This window comes from Manis javanica, chromosome 2 (genome assembly GCF_040802235.1).
Source record: "Manis javanica isolate MJ-LG chromosome 2, MJ_LKY, whole genome shotgun sequence".
Lineage (NCBI taxonomy): Eukaryota > Metazoa > Chordata > Mammalia > Pholidota > Manidae > Manis > Manis javanica.
This window is the reverse complement of record NC_133157.1, coordinates 89843598-89862847: the sequence shown is the minus strand read 5'-3', so window position 1 is coordinate 89862847 and position 19250 is coordinate 89843598. Positions and strand designations below refer to the sequence as shown.

General features: G+C 43.2%; 1 pseudogene; it reads right to left on the bottom strand.

Annotated features, from left to right (window-relative positions):
• Nucleotides 1-13460: 13460 nt before the first annotated feature.
• Nucleotides 13461-16310, bottom strand: LOC108383885 (ran-binding protein 3-like; annotated as a pseudogene).
• Between the last annotated feature and the right edge of the window lie 2940 nt (nucleotides 16311-19250).

Here is a 19250-nt window from a genome sequence, read left to right as displayed (position 1 = left end):
AAGTTAGCTTTTTACTTCTTTGCAGATTTATGCCCTGTGGCTTCTATGCCCAGCACTTGTCTCGAGGTATCTTTACCACCTGGAGGAATTATGATACTCGGTAAATTCGATATGAGGCACGAATTCTATTTAAGGGTTGTAATTAGGAAGAAAGAAGAAAAGCTACAGATGTAGCATATGGAAGGAAACATGGGAGGATTGATTATTTCTTTGACATATCTTCTTGTAGAGTACCTTAAGTATGTATAGGTTTTAAACTACTAACTAATTTGCACACACATATTAACATAATAGGAATATGGTGACATAAACAAAGCAAATCTATAATTACCAGCCTTCTCCAGTGAAGCCAAGAAAACCATTTAGGCACCCTATGCATTTGTGAAAATTTGTCTATGATATGATGGATATTGTCCAACTGTACATGAACAGTCTGAGAGAAATCAGACAAATTAAAGCAGCCCATTTCTGGGATCTGTTCACATCCCATATGTTCTTTTAACCGTAGATAGACTATAGTCATAAGATTTTGGAGTGCTACACCTTGCACCCCTCCCAACTCCTGGCTGAGTTCCAACAGTACAGATCCGGTCAAATTCGTTGTCTCACTGTATGCACATGCCAGCCTAGACATCTCCCTCCTCATTCCTATGGCAAGTTCAGGAGACGGTGGGCTGGATGCAGCCACAACCGCAGCATCGTCTGGATCCCTGTGTAGGCTTTTTGATGATCATCCCCCGGCACAAGTCCTCCAGAGAGTGCTGATGCCGGAAGCTCCTCCTCATATCATATCTTAGTTCATTTTCTGGGTATCCAAGCTAGGCCTTGATCTTCTGCATAGAAACAAACAGACCCTTTGCCCACACTTTGACATGCCCTCTATACCACTGTGCAGATCTCATTGGAGGTCAGCACAGAGTAACTGCTTTTTTTTTTTTTTATTAAGAGAAAGGAATATTATCAGAAAAGAGTACCTCCATAGCTGATCATCTGACACCCTTAAAGTGATCAACATTAAGGATATTTAAAGCATGCGTTGATCTTTGATTTACCAATAGTTTTATCCTATAAAGGAATAACACCCCTTCTCTTTCTTTTTTTCCTTCTTTTTTTTTTAAATTTTTAATCTATACTTACATGAAGAATACTATGTTTACTATGCTCTCCCCTATATCAGGTCCCCCCTAACAACCACATTACAGTTACTGTCCATCAGCTTAGAAAAATGTTGTAGAATTCCTACTTGTCCTCTCTGTGTTGTGCAGCCCACACTCCCCTTTCTCCCTCCCCGCCATGCATGCTAATCTTAATACCCTCCTTCTTCTTCCCCCCCATCCCTCCCTGCCCACCCATCCTCCCCAGTTCCTTTCCCTTTGGTACCTGTTAGTCCATTTTTAGGTTCTGTAATTCCGCTCCTGTTTTGTTCCTTCAGTTTTTCCTTTGTTCCTATACTCCTCAGATGAGTGAAATCATTTGGTATTTCTCTTTCTCCGCTTGGCTTATTTCACTGAGCATAATACTCTCCAGCTCCATCCATGTTGCTGCAAATGGTTGGATTTTTCCACTTCTTATGGCTGAGTAGTATTCCATTGTGTATATGTACCACATTTTCTTTATCCATTCATCTACCGATGGACATTTAGGTTGCTTCCAATTCTTGGCTATTGTAAATAGTGCTGCGATAAACATAGGAGTGCATCTGTCTTTCTCAAACTTGATTGCTGCATTCTTAGGGTAAATTCCTAGGAGTGGAATTCCTGGGTCAAATGGTAGGCTGTTTTGAGCATTCTGATGAACCTCCATACTGCTTTCCACAATGGTTGAACTAATTTACATTCCCACCAGCAGTGTAGGAGGGTTCCCCTTTCTCCACAGCCTCGCCAACATTTGTTGTTGTTTGTCTATTGAATGGCAGCTATCCTTACTGCTGTGAGATGATACCTCATTGTAGTTTTAATTTGCATTTCTCTGATAATTAGCGATGTGGAGCATTTTTTCATGTGTGTCTTGGCCATCTGTATTTCTTTTTTAGAGAACTGTTCAGTTCCTCTGCCAATTTTTTAATTGGGTTATTTGTTTTTTGTTTGTTGAGGCATGTGAGCTCTTTATATATTCTGGACGTCAAGCCTTTATTGGATGTGTCATTTTCAAATATATTCTCCCATACTGTAGGGTTCCTTTTTGTTCTATTGATGGTGTCTTTCGCTGTACAACAGCTTTTCAGCTTAATGTAGTCCCACTTGCTCATTTTTGCTGTTGTTTTCCTTGCCCAGGGAGATATGTTCAAGAAGAGGTCACTCATGTTTATGTCTAAGAGGTTTTTGCCTATGTTTTTTTCCAAGAGTTTAATGGTTTCATGACTTACATTTAGGTCTTTGATCCATTTTGAGTTTACCTTTGTATATGGGGTTAGACAATAGTCCAGTTTCATTCTCCTACATGTAGCTGTCCAGCTTTGCCAGCATCATCTGTTGAAGAAACTGTCATTTTGCCATTGTATGTCCATGGCTCCTTTATCAAATATTAATTGACCATATATGTTTGGATTAATGTCTGGAGTCTCTAATCTGTTCCACTGGTCTGTGGCTCTGTTCTTGTGCCAGTACAAAATTGTCTTGATTACTATGGCTTTGTAGTAGAGCTTGAAGTTGGGGAGTGAGATCCCCCCTACTTTATTCTTCTTTTTCAGGATTGCTTTGGCTATTCGGGGTCTTTGGTGTTTCCATATGAATTTTTGAATTATTTGTTCCAATTCATTGAAGAATGTTGCTGGTAATTTGAGAAGGATTGCATCAAATCTGTATATTGCTTTGGGCAGGACGGCCATTTTGACAATATTAATTCTTCCTAGCCATGAGCATGGGATGAGTTACCATTTGTTAGTGTCCCCTTTAATTTCTCTTAAGAGTGACTTGTAGTTTTCAGAGTATAAGTCTTTCACTTCTTTGGTTAGGTTCATTCCTAGGTATTTTATTCTTTTTGATGCAATGGTGAATGGAATTGTTTTCCTGATTTCTCTTTCTATTGATTCATTGTTAGTGTATAGGAAAGCTACAGATTTCTGTGTGTTAATTTTGTATCCTGCAACTTTGCTGTATTCTGATATCAGTTCTAGTAGTTTTGGAGTGGAGTCTTTAGGGTTTTTTATGTACAGTATCATATCATCTGCAAATAGTGAGAGTTTAACTTCTTCTTTACAAATCTGGATTCCTTGTATTTCTTTGTTTTGTCTGATTGCCGTGGCTAGGACCTCCAGTACTATGTTAAATAACAGTGGGGAGAGTGGGCTTCCCTGTCTGGTTCCCGATCTCAGAGGAAATGCTTTCAGCTTCTCGCTGTTCAGTATAATGCTGGCTGTGGGTTTATCATATATGGCCTTTATTATGTTGAGGTAGTTTCCCTCTATTCCCATTTTGCTGAGAGTTTTTATCATGAATGGATGTTGAATTTTGTCAAATGCTTTTTCAGCATCTATGGAGATGATCATGTGGTTTTTGTCTTTCTTTTTGTTGATGTGGTGGATGATGTTGATGGATTTTCGAATGTTGTACCATCCTTGCATCCCTGGGATGAATCCCACTTGGTCATGGTGTATGATCCTTTTGATATACTGTTGAATTCTGTTTGTTAATATTTTATTGGATATTTTTGCATCTACATTCATCAGGGATATTGGTCTGTAATTTTCTTTTTTGGTGGGCTCTTTGCCTGGTTTTGGTATTAGGGTGATGTTGGCTTCATAGAATGAGTTTGGGAGTATTTCCTCTTCTTCTATTTTTTGGAACACTTTAAGGAGAATGGGTATTATGTCTTCTCTGTGTGTCTGATAAAATTCCGAGGTAAATCCGTCCGGCCCCGGGGTTTTGTTCTTGGGTAGTTTTTTGATTACCGTTTCAATTTCTTTGCTCGTAATGGGTTTGTTTAACGTTTGTGTTTCTTCCTTGGTCAGTCTTGGGAGGTTGTATTTTTCTAGGAAGTTGTCCATTTCTTCTAGGTTTTCCAGCTTGTTTGCATATAGGTTTTCATAGTAGTCTTTAATAATTCTTTGTATTTCTGTAGAGTCTGTCGTGATTATTCCATTCTCATTTCTGATTATGTTGATTTGTGTTGATTGTCTTTTTCTCTTAATAAGTTGGGCTAAAGGCTTATCTATTTTGTTTATTTTCTCAAAGATCCAGCTCTTGGTTTCGTTGATTTTTGCTATTTTATTCTTCTCAATTTTGTTTATTTCTTCTCTGATCTTTATTATGTCCCTCCTTCTGCTGACTTTAGGCCTCATTTGTTCTTCTTTTTCCAGTTTTGAAAATTGTGATGTTAGACTATTCATTTGGGATTGTTCTTCCTTCTTCAAGTGTGCCTGGATTGCTATATATGTTCCTCTTAAGACTCCTTTCACTGCGTCCCACAGAAGTTGGGCTTAGTGTTGTTGTTTTCATTTGTTTCTATATATTCCTTCATCTCTATTTTGATTTGTTCATTGATCCATTGATTATTTATAGCATGTTGTTAAGCCTCCATGTGTTTGTGAGCCTTTTTGTTTTCTTTGTAGAATTTATTTCTGCTTTTATACCTTTGTGGTCTGAAAAATTGGTTGGTAGAATTTCAATATTTTGGAGTTTACTGAGACTCTTTTTGTGTGCTAGTATGTGGTCTATTCTGGAGAATGTTCCATGTGCACTTGAGAAGAATGTATATCCTGTTGCTTTTGGATGTAGAGTTCTATAGATGTCTATTAGGTCCATCTGTTCTAGGGTGTTGTTCAGTGCCTCTGTGTCCTTACTTATTTTCTGCCCGGTGGATCTATCCTTCGGGGTGAGTGGTGTGTTGAAGTCTCCTACAATGAATGCATTGCAGTCTATTTCCCTCTTTAGTTCTGTTAGTATTTGCTTCACATATGCTGGTGCTCCTGTATTGGGCGCATATATATTTAGAATGGTTATATCCTCTTGTTGGACTGAGGCCTTTATCATTATGTAGTGTCCTTCTTTATCTCTTGTTACTTTCTTTGTTTTGAAGTCTATTTTGTCTGATATTAGTACTGCAACCCCTGCTTTCTTCTCACTGTTGTTTGCCTGAAATATGTTTTTCCATCCCCTGACTTTTAGTCTGTGCTTATCTTTGGGTTTAAGGTGAGTTTCTTGTAAGCAGCTTATAGATGGGTCTTGCTTTTTTATCCATTCTATTACTCTGTGTCTTTTGATTGGTGCATTAAGTCCATTTACATTTAGGGTGACTATTGAGAGATATGTACATATTGCCATTGCCGGCTTTAGATTCGTGGTTACCAAAGGTTCAAGGTTAGCTTCTTTAGTATCTTACTGCCTAACTTAGCTCACTTATTGAGCTGTTATATACACTGTCTGGAGATTCTTTTCTTCTCTGCCTTCTTATTCCTCCTCCTCCATTCTTCATATGTTGTGTGTTTTGTTCTGTGTTCTTTTTAGGAGTGCTCCCATCTAGAGCAGTCCCTGTAAGATGCCCTGTAGAGGTGGTTTGTGGGAAGCAAATTCCCTCAGCTTTTGCTTGCCTGGAAATTGTTTAATCCCACCATCATATTTAAATGATAGTCGTGCTGGATAAAGTATCCTTGGTTCAAGGTCTTTCTGTTTCATTGCATTAAATATATCATGCCATTCTCTTCTGGCCTGTAGGGTTTCTGTCGAGAAGTCTGATGTTAGCCTGATGGGTTTTCCTTTATAGGTGACCTTTTTCTCTCTAGCTGCCTTTAAAACTCTTTCCTTGTCCTTGATCCTTGCCATTTTAATTATTATGTGTCTTGATGTTGTCCTCCTTGTATCCTTTCTGTTGGGGGTTCTGTGTATTTCTTTGGTCTGTTCGATTATTTCCTCCCCCAATTTGGGGAAGTTTTCAGCAATTATTTCTTCAAAGAGCGTTTCTATCCCTTTTCCTCTTTCTTCTTCTTCTCGTACCCCTATAATACGAATATTATTCCTTTTGTATTGGTCACATATTTCTCTTAGTGTTGTTTCCTCTTAGTGTTGTTTCATCCCTGGAGATCCTTTTATCTCTCTCTATGTCAGCTTCTATACGTTCCTGTTCTCTGGCTTCTATTCCTTCAATGGCCTCTTGCATCTTATCCATTCTGCTTATAAATCCTTCCAGGGATTGTTTCACTTCTGTGATCTCCTTCCTGACATCTGTGATCTCCCTCCAGACTTCATCCCACTGCTCTTGCATTTTTCTCTGCATCTCTGTCATCATGTTCATGATTTTTATTTTGAATTCTTTTTCAGGAGGACTGGTTAGGTCTGTCTCCCTCTCAGGTGTTGTCTTTGTGATCTTTGTCTGCCTGTAGTTTTGTCTTTTCATGGTGATAGAGATAGTGTGCAGAGCTGGTACAAGTGGCTGCTGGAAGAGCTTCCCTTCTTGTTGGTTTGTGGCCTTCCTCACCTGGGAGAATAGCGACCTCTAGTGGCTTGTGCTGGGCAGCTGTGTGCAGACAGGGCTTCAGCTACCTGCCCAGTTGGTTTGGTGTTTATCTCAGCTGTTGCTGTGGGCGTGGCCTGGCTGGGGCTGCTCCTCCAAAATGGTGGAGCCCCATTGGAGGGGAAGTGGCTGGGAGGCTATTTATCTCCGTAAGGGGCCTCTGTGTTCCCTGCTGCCCAGGGGGTTAGAGTGCCCAGAGATCCCCAGATTCCCTGCCTCTGGTCTAAGTGACCTGTCCTGCCCCTTTAAGACTTCCAAAAAGCACTTTCCAAACTAAAACAATAACAGCAACAATTAGAGAGGGTACAGAAAAAAAAAAAAAAAGAAAAGGGAAAAACACGTGATTTTTTTTTTTTTGTCCTCATGCGCCGGTCCCAGGCACCCGCTCACTGGTCCTGCTGCCCTGCCTCCCTAGCACCAGGGTCCCTGTCCCTTCAAGGCTTCCAAAAAGCACCCGCCCACTGGTCCCGCAGGGAAAAACGCGCGATATTCTTTGTCCTCAGGCACCAGTCCCATGCACCCGCTCACCAGTCCCACTGCCCTGCCTCCCTAGCACCAGGGTCCCTGTCCCTTTAAGGCTTCCAAAAGGCACTCGCCAAACAGAGAAAAAAAGGGGGAAAAACGCGTGATTTCCTCTGTCCTCAAGTGCCGGTCCCAGGCTCCCGCTCTCTGGTCCCGCCACCCTGCCTCCCTAGCAACGGGGTCCCTGTCCCTTTAAGGCTTCCAAAAAGCACTCACCAAAAAAAAAAAAAAAAAAACCGCTCCGGTTTCTTTCCACCCGCCGGGAGCCGGGGGGAGAGGCGCTCGGGTCCCGCCGGGCCGAGGCTTGTATCTTACCCCCTTCGCAAGGCGCTGGGTTCTTGCAGGTGTGGATGTGGTCTGGATGTTGTCCTGTGTCCTGTGGTCTCTATTTTAGGGAGATTTTTCTTTGTTATATTTTCATAGCTCTATGTGTTTTTGGGAGGAGATTTCCACTGCTCTGCTCACGCCGCCATCTTCGTAACCTTTTTGAAATAGCTTTTTCACTCACCATATTTTCTCAAAAATTTATCCAAATTGTTGTATCAGTAATTCATTCATTTTTCATGCTGAGAAGTGTTTCATATATAGATCTACTACAGTTTGTTTAACCATTCACCCATTGAACAACATTTGGGCTGATTCCATTTGCTGAGTATTATGCAGAAAGCTGCTATAAATATTTGTGTACAGATTTTTATGTGAACATAACTTCATTTTTCTAAGATAAATGTCCAAGAATGCAATTACAGGGTGATACGGTAACTGCATATTTAGTTTTATAAGAAAATGTCTAACTCTTTTCTAGAGTAGCTGTATGGTTTTACATTCTCACCAACAACCTATGAGTGGTCCAGTTTTTTTGTATCCTTGCCAGAAATTGGCATTTTCATATTTTTTATATACTCCCACTTCATCTTCAGTTTCACGATTGTTTTAGCTATTCTAGAATCTGTACTTTTCTAAATAAATTTTATAATTTGTTTGTTTATAACTGAAAAATCCTTGCTGAGATTTTGATAGGATTGCATTAAACATTAGATTGATTTGGGGAGAATTTATATCTTTACTATGCTGAGTATTCCAATCCATTAACACAGTATGTCTCTCAGTTATGTAGATGTCCTTTGATTTCCTTAGCATTTTGCCAGATTCAGCATACAGATCTGCACTTACTTCATTACATGTATGCCTAAGTATTTCATTGACTTTGGGAGAATTGAGAATGATGTGTTTTCAATTTCAGTTTTCATATGTCCATTGTGAGTCTGTAGAAATACAGTTGGTTTTGTTGTGTTCTTCTTGTATCCAGTGGCCTTGTCGAATTCACTTTTTAGTTCTAGAAGACTTTTTAAATTCTTGTAGATACTTGGGATTTTCTATACAGACTATTAAAGCCCCATGCAAAGAAATTTTTTTTTCTTTTCCAATTTATATTCCTTTTATTTCCCTTTTTGCCATATTGTGCTTTCTAGAATTTCTAATACTATCAAAATCAGCCTTTTATTTCTGATTTTAGGGGATAAGTTTCTCTCTTTTTCCATTAATAATCATGTTACCACATGGATTTTTATAGATGCTGTTTATCAATTTGAGATAAGTTTACCTTTGTTCCTAAGTTGCTGTGAGATTTTTGACATTAATTATATTGGAGTTTGTCAATTATTTTTGTTTTAGTTGATATGATCACAGGATTGTTCTTCAGTCTGTTGATGTGGTGGGTTACATTGAATTTTGAATGTTTAACCGGCATTGCATTGCTGGAATAAATACCACTCTATTATAATATATAATTTTTTGTATAAATTCATTGCTAGATTCAGCAATTTGTTGGGGATTTTTGCATCTAAATTAATGAAAAATGTCAGTTTTCTTTTTTTGTATTTATTTCTCTTTTTGTTAGAGGGTAATACTGGAATTATAAAATTAATTAGTGAATGGTCTTTCTTCTTCTGTCTTCTGGAACAGATAGTGTAAAATTCATGTTAATTCTTTAATTTTTGGTAGAATTCTCCTGTGAAATCACTTGAGCTGAAGATCTCTTTCTAGGGAGGTTTCTAATTATGAATTTAATTTCCTTATTCACTTTTCCCCCAGATTCAAGTGATCTTTCTTATATTTGCTGAGTTATGGGAGTTTGTGCTTTTTGAGCAGTTGCTCCATTTCATCCCATTTGTTCAATTCATGTATGCTGAGTGTGGGGAGTATTGTTCCCCACATTCCTTCATTCCTCAAATGAGTCATTTGTATCTTCTCTATTTCCTTGTCAGTCTTGTTTCCAGGTTTCCTGGTTTTGTGGATATTTTCAGAAAAACAGCTTTTGTTTCATTGATTTACTCTATGGTTTCCTATTGTCAAATTCATCGATTTCTGCTTTTGTCTTTTTTATTTCCTTCTTTCTACATGCTTTGGGTTTATTTTGCTCTTTTTCTAGGTTCTGCAGTAGGAACTTGGATGATGACTGGAAATCTCTCTTCTTGTCCACTGACAGCATGTGGCCCTGTACATTTTCCTCACATCACTGCTTTAGTGAACTCACTTATATTGAAATATTATATTTCATTTCATTCAGTTCCATTTTTAAAATTTCCTTTGAGACTTCCTCTTTGACATGAATTATTTACAAATGTGTTGTTTACTTTCCAAGGTTTTAAGTTTTGGGGCTTTCTTTCTGTTGTTGATTTCTAATTTGCTCCAATTATGATCAGAGGACACGCTCTGTACATTGTAGGGTATGTATGATTTTAGTCCTGTGGAATTTTTTTCTTTTTTCTTTTGATTTCCCAGGATATGTGCTACCTTGGTGAATGTTCAGCACTTGAAAACACACACAAACATACACACACATGCACACGCACACATGCACGCACACACACCACTGTTATTATGAGGAGTATTCTATGTATGTCCATTAGGTTCTGTTGCCTAAGTGTGTTTAATTCTTCTATAGTCTCATCTCACTGTTTGATATTTCTATTAGTTGTATAAGTAGTTTAAATAAGTTTCCATCCATGCCTGTGGGTGAGTTTATTTCTCCTCTGGTTCATGTTTCCTCCTTGTATTTTAAGGTTTTGTTGATTGTTGCCTACATATTTAGGATCCTCATGGATTTATCTTTTCTGTATGAACTTTATATAATTCATCTCTTTATCTCTAGTATTCCTTTTTGCTCTGAAATCTAACTTATTTGATATTAACCACTTTTACTTATTTTTGTTTAAGGTATCCATGGTATATATTTTTCCATCCTTTTACTTTCAACCTAATCATGACCTTGTACATTTTTTTGTAGACAGGACACTATTGGGTCATTTTTATACACTCATTCAGTCCTCTCATTGGTACAGTTATCCTGTTCACATGGAGGGGGTAACTGATGCGTTATGATATCAGCCTGCCATTTTATTGTTTGTTTACTATTGGTTACTCCTGTATCTGTTCCTCTCTTCTTCCCTTTTCACCGGTTACCTAAGCATTTTATGGAAGCCCGTCTTAATTTATACTGTTTCCGTGTTTATCTCTTTGGATAGTTTCTAGAGGTCACTCTGAATACTGCTATGTATACTACAGGTCCACACACACTCAAACACACATTGGGATCAACATTTTACTACTTGGGGTGCATTGTGAGAACCTTACTTCCATTTGCGTCCCTTTCCTTTTTTCATTATCTTGAGTTCTTCTTCCACATTCATGAGCACCATGTCAGATGATGTAAGTTTTGCTTCAACCATCAAACATGTTTTAAGAAATTCTTGAGGACTTTGTTTTATATCTCTCCCTATTTTTACCCATGATGATGTTCTTCATTTTTTTGTCAATTTACAGTACGTCTTCTGTTGTGATATCATTCTGTTTAGATCTTTCTCCTAGATGTCCTTTACAGGTGGGTTGGTCAGCAACAATGTCCCTTAATTCTCCATCTGCCAGGAATGTCCTTATTTCCATTTCATCCCTGGAGGATGTTCTCACCAGATACAGAATTCACAATTGACAGTCCCTTCCTTCAGGACTGGAAAACTGCATTTTCCTCTGGCTTCCATGCTTTCAGATGAGAATTCTGTTGGCCTTTGAACTGGTGTTCCCATATAGGCAATCTGTCATTTTCCTCTGGCTGTTTTCAAGAGCTTTCCTTTGTTGTTGTTTTTAGTTTTCAGGATTTTAATTATAGTGCTTCTTTCTGTGGACTTGGGGTTTCACTCAGTTTCTTGGCTCTATAGTTTATGGCTTTCCAAATTTGGAGAAACTTTAGCCATTATTTCTTAGGATACATTTTCAGTCTCTCTCTTCTCTCTCCTGGACTTCTGAAAATGCAAATGCTAACTCTCTCATTGTCCCACAGATACTCAGTACTTTGCTTATTTTTTTCCGTGTACTCTCTCTGTGTTCAGACTGGGGAAATTCTGTGGCTCTGTCCTCAAGTTCCATTCCCCGTCATCTCTCCACCCTATTACTAAGACCTCAGGGAGTTTTTTACTGTGGTGCTTGTATTTTTCAGTTCTGCAATTACACTTACTTCTTCTTCATGGCTTCTATTTCTTTGCAGAGATTTCCTATTTTTTACTTGTTTCAAGAGAATTGATCATTTCTGGTTGAAGTGTATGAGGGTTGTTCTAACTTCTTGTCAGATAATTTCAATACTTGATTCATTGTGGTGTTGTGTATGCTGTTTTTCTCATTCACATTGTGATTTTCCTGCTTCTTGCTAAAGTGATTATTGCAGCATATTTTACACATTTTGGACATTATGTTAAGACACACTGTATCCTTTAGCCAATGTTTTATGTGGCAGTCTGGCTGAGGTGGAGTCATAGGCCCACATGGTGTGTACACTCAGCTTCTGGCGAGCCCTTGTGGAAGGTGCCTGGGTGAAAGAGGGGTGCTGAGTCCACACCGCCTCAGTCCACATGATGGGTGGGGGTTGATCTTTCACTGGGCCTTGCTGACACACGGGAGAGCAGAGCAGGAATGCCCACTACCCACCTGCCTCACACCCATCCTGCCTCCTTGGGCTCAGCCTGTCACTGGGGACTCCTTACACCAGACCTGGGGGAACTGGAGTATGAACTGGCCCTTTCCACGTGGCCTGGTTCTGGCTTGTCCCTGCCCAGTGTGCGTGGATGTTCAGCTCTCTCTGGGTCTTGCTCACACCAGGAAGTGAAGTCATCACCAGCCCTGAGATGCGCCACTGTGTCCACCCATTAATGTCAGTAGAGTGGAAGCTTGGCCCCCACCTGGTCTCCAGTGTCACCAGCACGGGGAGAGTGGCGGTGGGCTGAGAATCTGAGTGGGGACTAGTGCTGCCTCATACTGCCTTGGTCAAGCTCATTGCTGGTGGTGGGGTGGGGGCTTAGCTTCCTCTGGACCCTGATGACACTGGCCTGCAGGGGGAAAGTGAAAATCACCTTTTCCCCAGTCCTTTGGCTGGACAGGGGTGGGCAGGCTTTTCTTGGAGCTTTATCCCCTTGCCTTTTGGTGGTTCCAGGTTGGAGGTTTCTCTGGAACCCTGTGTGGAATATACGGGAGGCTAAGGAGGCTGAGGGAACTCACCACCATGTTTTTCTTCAAGTCTAGAAGTTCCTAGGCTGTCCAACTTTTTCCTATATTTTCAGAGTCAGCTTCTGCTTCTGATAAATCTAAATCTAAGATTTTAAAGCTCTGAGAAAGAGGATCTGTAAAGAATCCCATTTTGGTGGGATTGAAAGTGTCCTTTTTTTTCCAAATATGCCATGTGGAAAAGGAGTCTCAATATTTTTCCCCTGAAAGAAAAGGAATCAATCATAAATCTAAAATTTCATTCCTGTGAAAAGAAAAATGAGGGCTAGCTAACTCTTTTTTTTAAGTTAAAAGTTTTAATGTAATTCCAAAATACATTTCATACGACAATCTTACATGAATGCATGGGCGTTACCTGGTCTCACATGCCACTAGCAGGCTAAGGCTGAAAGCAGAGAAGTGTGGTGGACCTGCTGGGGGCCTCTGGTGTCCTCCCTCCAGGCTCAGGCCCCCACGGGGAGGGGGTGTCACAGCTGTGGAGACCAGGCCTTCTCTCTGCCCTTGGAGGGTGTGCTGGGTGGCTTCCTCAGGAGCCCCTCGTCTCTGTGGTCAGGGACCTTCCCAGGCCTCCCTAGGCGGGTGGCACCCCATGACTCTGGCTGCTCCAGGTGGGGGTGCTGTGAGAACTGTCTGAAACAAGTCCCTGCCCCATCCTCACAGGCCCTGCCAGGGCTCCCCACTCTCACAGAGGCCCCTGCCCGGGATGGCCCAGGGGCAGTGAGGTCCAGGGTTGGGCAGGGAATGGCCAACAGCTGAAGCAGGGACGTGCCCAGGGCCAGGGCCCCTCTTCTGGGTGAGCTCTCTCTAGGCCTGAGCCCCACCTTTCATCACCCCATGACATGGCCTGCAGGAACCTAGGTGGGAAAAGGGGGTCTGCCCCCACAAGTGGCCCCCAGCACCCTCAGCTCCCTGGAAAGGCCCTAGAACCAAGGCCAGGGTCACAGGGAGGATGACACAGCTGTGACAGAGCCGGGTGTGCTTACTGCACAGACTGCGGCCTTCTCAGCCAGGAGTGTGTTTCCGAGCCCTTTGCCTCCACACTGCAGGTGGGCAGGAGGGCTGCAGACAGACAACAAAGCAGCAGGCTTGTGGGCAGCTGGCTCCCCGTGCCATGTGCTCCCGGCCATCTGCTCTCCCCCATCACCCCCAGTGCCACCTCTGGTGGCTCCTCACGGAGCCGGGATATTGCTGTTGCTGCACCCTCGTTGGATGGGGCACCCTCGGATTTGGGGGTGGGGGCCTTGGCCTGCCCCTGCTCCACATGGCTATGCAGGACAAGGATGTGACGGTGCAGGGCTGTGAACGCTGGCATGTGTCCTTGCAACCGGCCGAGATCAGGAAGACCTTCATGCCTGGTCCTCGGTGTTCGTGGCTGTGATGTGAACAATGTTCTCACTGGCCTTGTTGATCTGCGTCTGGGCCCACAGCTTGGCGCTGAGGATCAGCCGCAGGCTGCCCTGGGTCTGCATCACTAGTTTGGACTGTAACCTCCCGTTGTCCACCGACGCCATGCCCTTGGGTCCGCGCAGCCCCTCGCCCCTCTCCATCCATGACTGTGAGGTCCTGTCCAGGACAAGCAGCTCACACTGGAGCCTACACGGTGCTCTCGGCCTCCTCTCCGGTGATGACGTCCACTTTCCGACAAGCACTTCTGAGCTGTTGCCTCAGAGTAGGCGGCTGCAGACTCGGCAGGGCCCCTTTCCTGGGGGCGGCCTCCTGGACCGGGACTCAGACCCGGACTTGGCGGCTGTGAGCTGCCCGTTGGCATCCGAGCTGACCTCACCAAATCTGGGCGGGCTCGGCACACGCTTGCTCGCATCCTGGCCAGTACGAATTTGTTGCTGGTGACGTTGGCACCATTGGTCACGTTCTCCAAACTTAACTCTGTCCCTCAAGTTCTGCCCAAACACAAACGCCTGCAATGCAATTTGCTCTTTTTTCTCAGTTTTCATCTTCAGAAGTATTGCTAGACTCATTTTTCTGGGGCGCTTTCTCCTGGAGCACTCCCGCCTCTTCAGAAGGACCTCTCCGAGCAGGGTCGTCAGGCAGTGCTGAAGCCGCTGTCCACGCAGCGCACTGGGATGCTGACCCCATCCGTGCCGCTGCCCGGGGCCTCCAGGGAGAGGGCCTTCGGCAGGGGGCCTGGAACACCACCGGGCGAAGCACACTCTGCGGGTCCCCCGGGCTTCTGGCTGCGCGGACCTGCACCGGCGCCTGGCGGTGGATCAGCAGAGCCCGCTGCCCTTTCCCTCTGGTTCAGACTCAGAATTGCCTGCGGATGATTTGCAGAAGGTCGATGGCATAAAGACATTATTTTTTGTTATTGATTGTGAAGGTGGGAACTGGGTCAGAGAGGATGTTCCTTCTCTCTTGACAGGAGGGCAGTGATTACCATCTTCTCTGTCAGAATCTTCTCCATCTTCGGGGCTGGAGCCTCCAGCGGACCTCAAAAAGGAAGACACCGACAAATAAAGAACAGAGGCGCCAACCAAGGTCTGAATGTTGTAGGGGAGGGAGGGGTGAGGGTCAAATCCCAGGCAGGTCTGGAAGATGAGGGAAGCTGCCCAGCCCGGGGGACTCGCTCCCGGGTCTTTCCGGGCTCCCTGGTGGGTCCAGTAGGCAAATTTCAGGCTCAGCAGCACTTTGGTCTGGGGCTGTGGTCCAGGAGGCCTCAGCCGGGCTCAGAGTAAGCACTCGGCTTTCTCCGGGCCAGAGATCTTAACGGGGACACGGCACGCGCTCCCCCAGCTGTCTGAGAGCCGGCATGCTGATGTCCAGAGGCTCTTCCCAGTGCTGAGTCTGCCGCGGCCAGAGTTCTGATGAGACGGAAAGAAGACAAGGGCCCTTTATAAGGTACACCCAGTGAGCCACTGTTTGTTGTAAAGAACTTGCAGCTTTACATTGCCCCAAGGGCTGAGGACTAATGACTAGGCTGACGGTGATGGATGGGACCCGCTGGCTGATGGGTGCGCGGTTTCCTGTGCTCTGGCGTGGTGCAGAGCAGGATCCAAATCTGTTCTTGGTTGAGCATCCCTTCTTCCTGTGCGTGTCCTAGGCTTTGGTGGCTGCATCTGAATTTTAAGGTTTCCGTGAACACAGGGGCTGGTGAAGTGACACAAGTCATCACTACAGGTCTGGGGCTGTGATACCCTGGAGGCTGCCCAGAGTTCAGTATGGCAGAGCAGGCTCCTCTCTTTTCCTGTTAAGAGTCACGTTAATGGGGACTGTTGTCAGGTACCCAGAGGACAGAGTTTGCAATCCCCTGCCAGGTCTCACAGGAAAAGAAGAAGCTGGGCTTCAGGAGGGCTGGGTGGGGTGCTGGCAGGAGCAGGAGGCTCTAGGTCATGCTTATCAGCTGACTCGGGGTGACCCGTGCCATGGTGGGGTCCTCAGACTCCCCCTGCAGCTCCTCCCCAGAATCTGACAAGTCCTTTTGCTCTGCACAGCTCTTTGGTCCTTTAACCTTTTTTGTTCTCCAGGTCCAGCCACTAGCTAATTCTTGAAGTTGATCATTAATCAGAAAATGAGAGTGCAAAAAGATCACAGTTAGAGTAACTGCCTATCACTACACCTCCCCCCCAATATTAGTTCTCAGGTAACATGTTAGTAAAACAAAGTTTAGCCTTTGTGGTGGAAAAGGAATAAAACCATTATATTGAAAATACTGTCTAAATGCACAAAACAGTATGATTCACAGATGGCTAAAGCCATCTAAAATATACAGTTGATATTAAAATCTCAACATGATTGGTTTTGTTACCCAAGATCATATTTAAATCTTCAATCATTTTTGGCATTTTTCTCTCTCCTTACACTCTTGGCTTTCATTATTCAGAACATTTGTAATATTTCTTATATTTCTTTCTTTATTTCCATCACTCTAACTCCCCAGGGATTTTAAACCTCATCAAGCATCAAATGACACCCTTCTGTCCACCTTGTTAGTGCAGGTGAGGGTGTTAAACTTCTTTGAGCACCTGCTTTGTGCCAGGAAATGTGCTTGGATCTGGAGATCCAGCAAAAGAAGAGACATGAAAGCTTCCTGCTCTCATAGAACTTAGGTTTAATTAGAGCGAAGAGGCTATGAACAAAGAAAATTATCAGACAGCTAAGTGTGCAACATGTTAAAATAAGGCAGTGTGTAGAGATCATCTGGGGGGCCAGTTTCAATTTGACAGTCCAGTAAGTCCTCTTATAAGGAACTGTGAGCCAAGTTAAGACCTGGATGGCAAGAAGGTAACTTCCTGGAAGGCCATTCAGAGAAAAGAGGAGAGCTGGCACAGAGGTCCCAGGACAGGGTGAGCTTGGCATGTCCAGGGAAGTCAAAGAAGGATGATACTTTTTATATGTCATGGAAAAAGAGGCGAAGGTATGTAATGAGAGTGAAGAAAATCAGGTGCCATTCACATAGAGGAACATCAAAGAACAAGAATATGGAATTTGGATTTTATTGAAAGGGTAATTGACAGCTGCTGAAGACCAGGGAGTTACATCATCTTGGTATTCTACAAGCTCTCTGACTGCTTCATAGATAAGATAGGTAGGCAAACAATGCTCCAAGAGTTCAGGTGAGAGGGTGGCAGCCGGAGCCAGGATGGGGGTCATGGAGTGGGCAACGCATGCACAGTGCTGGGGTGGGCTTCCTGCAGAGCTGGGTGTGGGAGTGGAGGTGGGAAGGCCAGGCTGTAGCAGACATCACAGGTAAATCCCGAAGGGCTCTTCGTTTGCCTCTGTGCCTGGCTCCCCTCCCACTAGTTTTCTTCCCTGTGTTTCTCTTAGGAGTAGATTCCCACTCTACTCTATGGAAGGGGCCTAAACTTCTCTCCACTTTCTCTCAGGAGGAAGAGATTGACCTGATTAGCAATTGAGAAGAAGGTCCCTGGTTCAGGACCCTCTTGAGCTCCCCTTTCTCAGGGCCAGCTGTCCTTTGTTCCTGTAGTTCTGCATCTGTGCCTGGGATTGAGTGCATTTGTTTAAATCCAATTGTTGGAAGATATAAAGCCACCCTCTCTTTTTACCATGTTTATTGGTGATAAGACTGATGTTTGGATCTCAAGGTGTCTCTCCCTTATGTTCTATGTTTCAACTGGCTCCAAACTCAGAAGGGGAAGGCATAATTATTATTTATTTCTCCCCCAATTCAGTATATTAGTGTTCCATCCAAGACTGCTGATAAATTGGGAAGAACTTGCATTTGTGCAGAGAATAATACATGCTGATTTATTATAGATTTTTATAAAGTAGACTGTTTTTGCTTGGCTAATAATATGTGGGGAATTCTTTTTCTTATCAGCAATGCTTTCAGGAAAAACAGGAAAAACATGATTAGGAAGGCTCCTAAGGGACAATGTGTCTTGATTTGGGACCAATGCATTTTTCTCCCTTTCTTGTGTAATGCAAATGTACAATTTTTAAAAATTTTCCTATTTAAATACAATGGATAAATAATGGGAAAATTTGGAAGATTACCCTCAAATTTCATCATTTTAACTCAGGTTTTCCCATACTCTTTCTTCTTTATATACATGTTTTTCTGGATATTTCCAGGAAAAATAATTCAGAATGGGGAAACAATATAAACAGTCCGAGGATAATGACCACTAGAGAATCTTAATGACATAAAGAGCCCCAGGGAATAGAATTCCCAACAATTATATAATGACAATTCGCACTGTACAATCTCATGCTCTAAAATAGATGGATTTTGAGTTGAAAAGCATAACCAGCACAGAAATAAAGTAAATGCTGTGACATCCCACAGGGAGTATGACAATCACTCTATTTCTTGAATATGAATTGCACTGAGCTTGCTGTGTCAGGAAGACCCCAGTGTCTGCAAACATCCTGGCCTAATATAGGTTTAGAGTGCTTCTGTCATCTCCCAAGGCAGGAGACGCATGGCATGGGCTCTAGTTGGGCTTGTGGTCACAGGTGTGGGAGGGGCCTGTCGCCTGTCTGAGGCCGCACCTCTTTCACCTGCAGCTTCCCTCAGGAGAGCTCAGCACAGCATGCTCGCACCACTCTAATCCTACAAGGCCATTCCACTTTCAGAAAAATAGTAATGTGAGGGCTCAGGGGAAAGGGAGGTCATGGGCATCTGTTCAGTGGTTTATGCATATGAGGACTTTTGCTTGTTTACAACTTTGCTTGAGAAAAGAATGGTAGCACAAATGAGCCAAGGATCTATGAATTAGATTTTCCAGAATCCCCTTCCTAGCATGGTTTTGGGTTAGTCAATGAAAGGAACTTGTGTGGGCTTGGAAAAATGGAGATGAAGACAGTGCAGGCTTCTTGGGAATCTTGCAGCAGGCAGACAGCACACGCCAGGCTGCAGCGACCTGCAGGTGAGCTCCAAGGGATCCCTGCGTTAGTGCTGGAGGGGAGGAGTGGCCGTGGGCCCAGGACCAGTCCTGCCCTGGCCCTTGCCGTGTGTAAAGCTCTACTTCCTTGTGTTAAAATCTTCCTACAGGAAGAATCATTTCTTCAGCATCTACTGGAGGCAGTTCAAGATGGCAGAAAGGTTCTTCTGAACTTTTCATTGCATAATGATATCCTGTTGTTCTGAAAGAGAGCATAGTTGGATAATGGTTGAAGGCTTTTTATGTGAATTTTGAGTAGCATTTCCTGAAGTGGACTGAATGATCTTAACATAATTTAGAGAAGGTTCTTACATTTTGTTCTCAGAAAGACAGTTTTGCATGTAGCAAAACTATTTCCTTAATTAGATG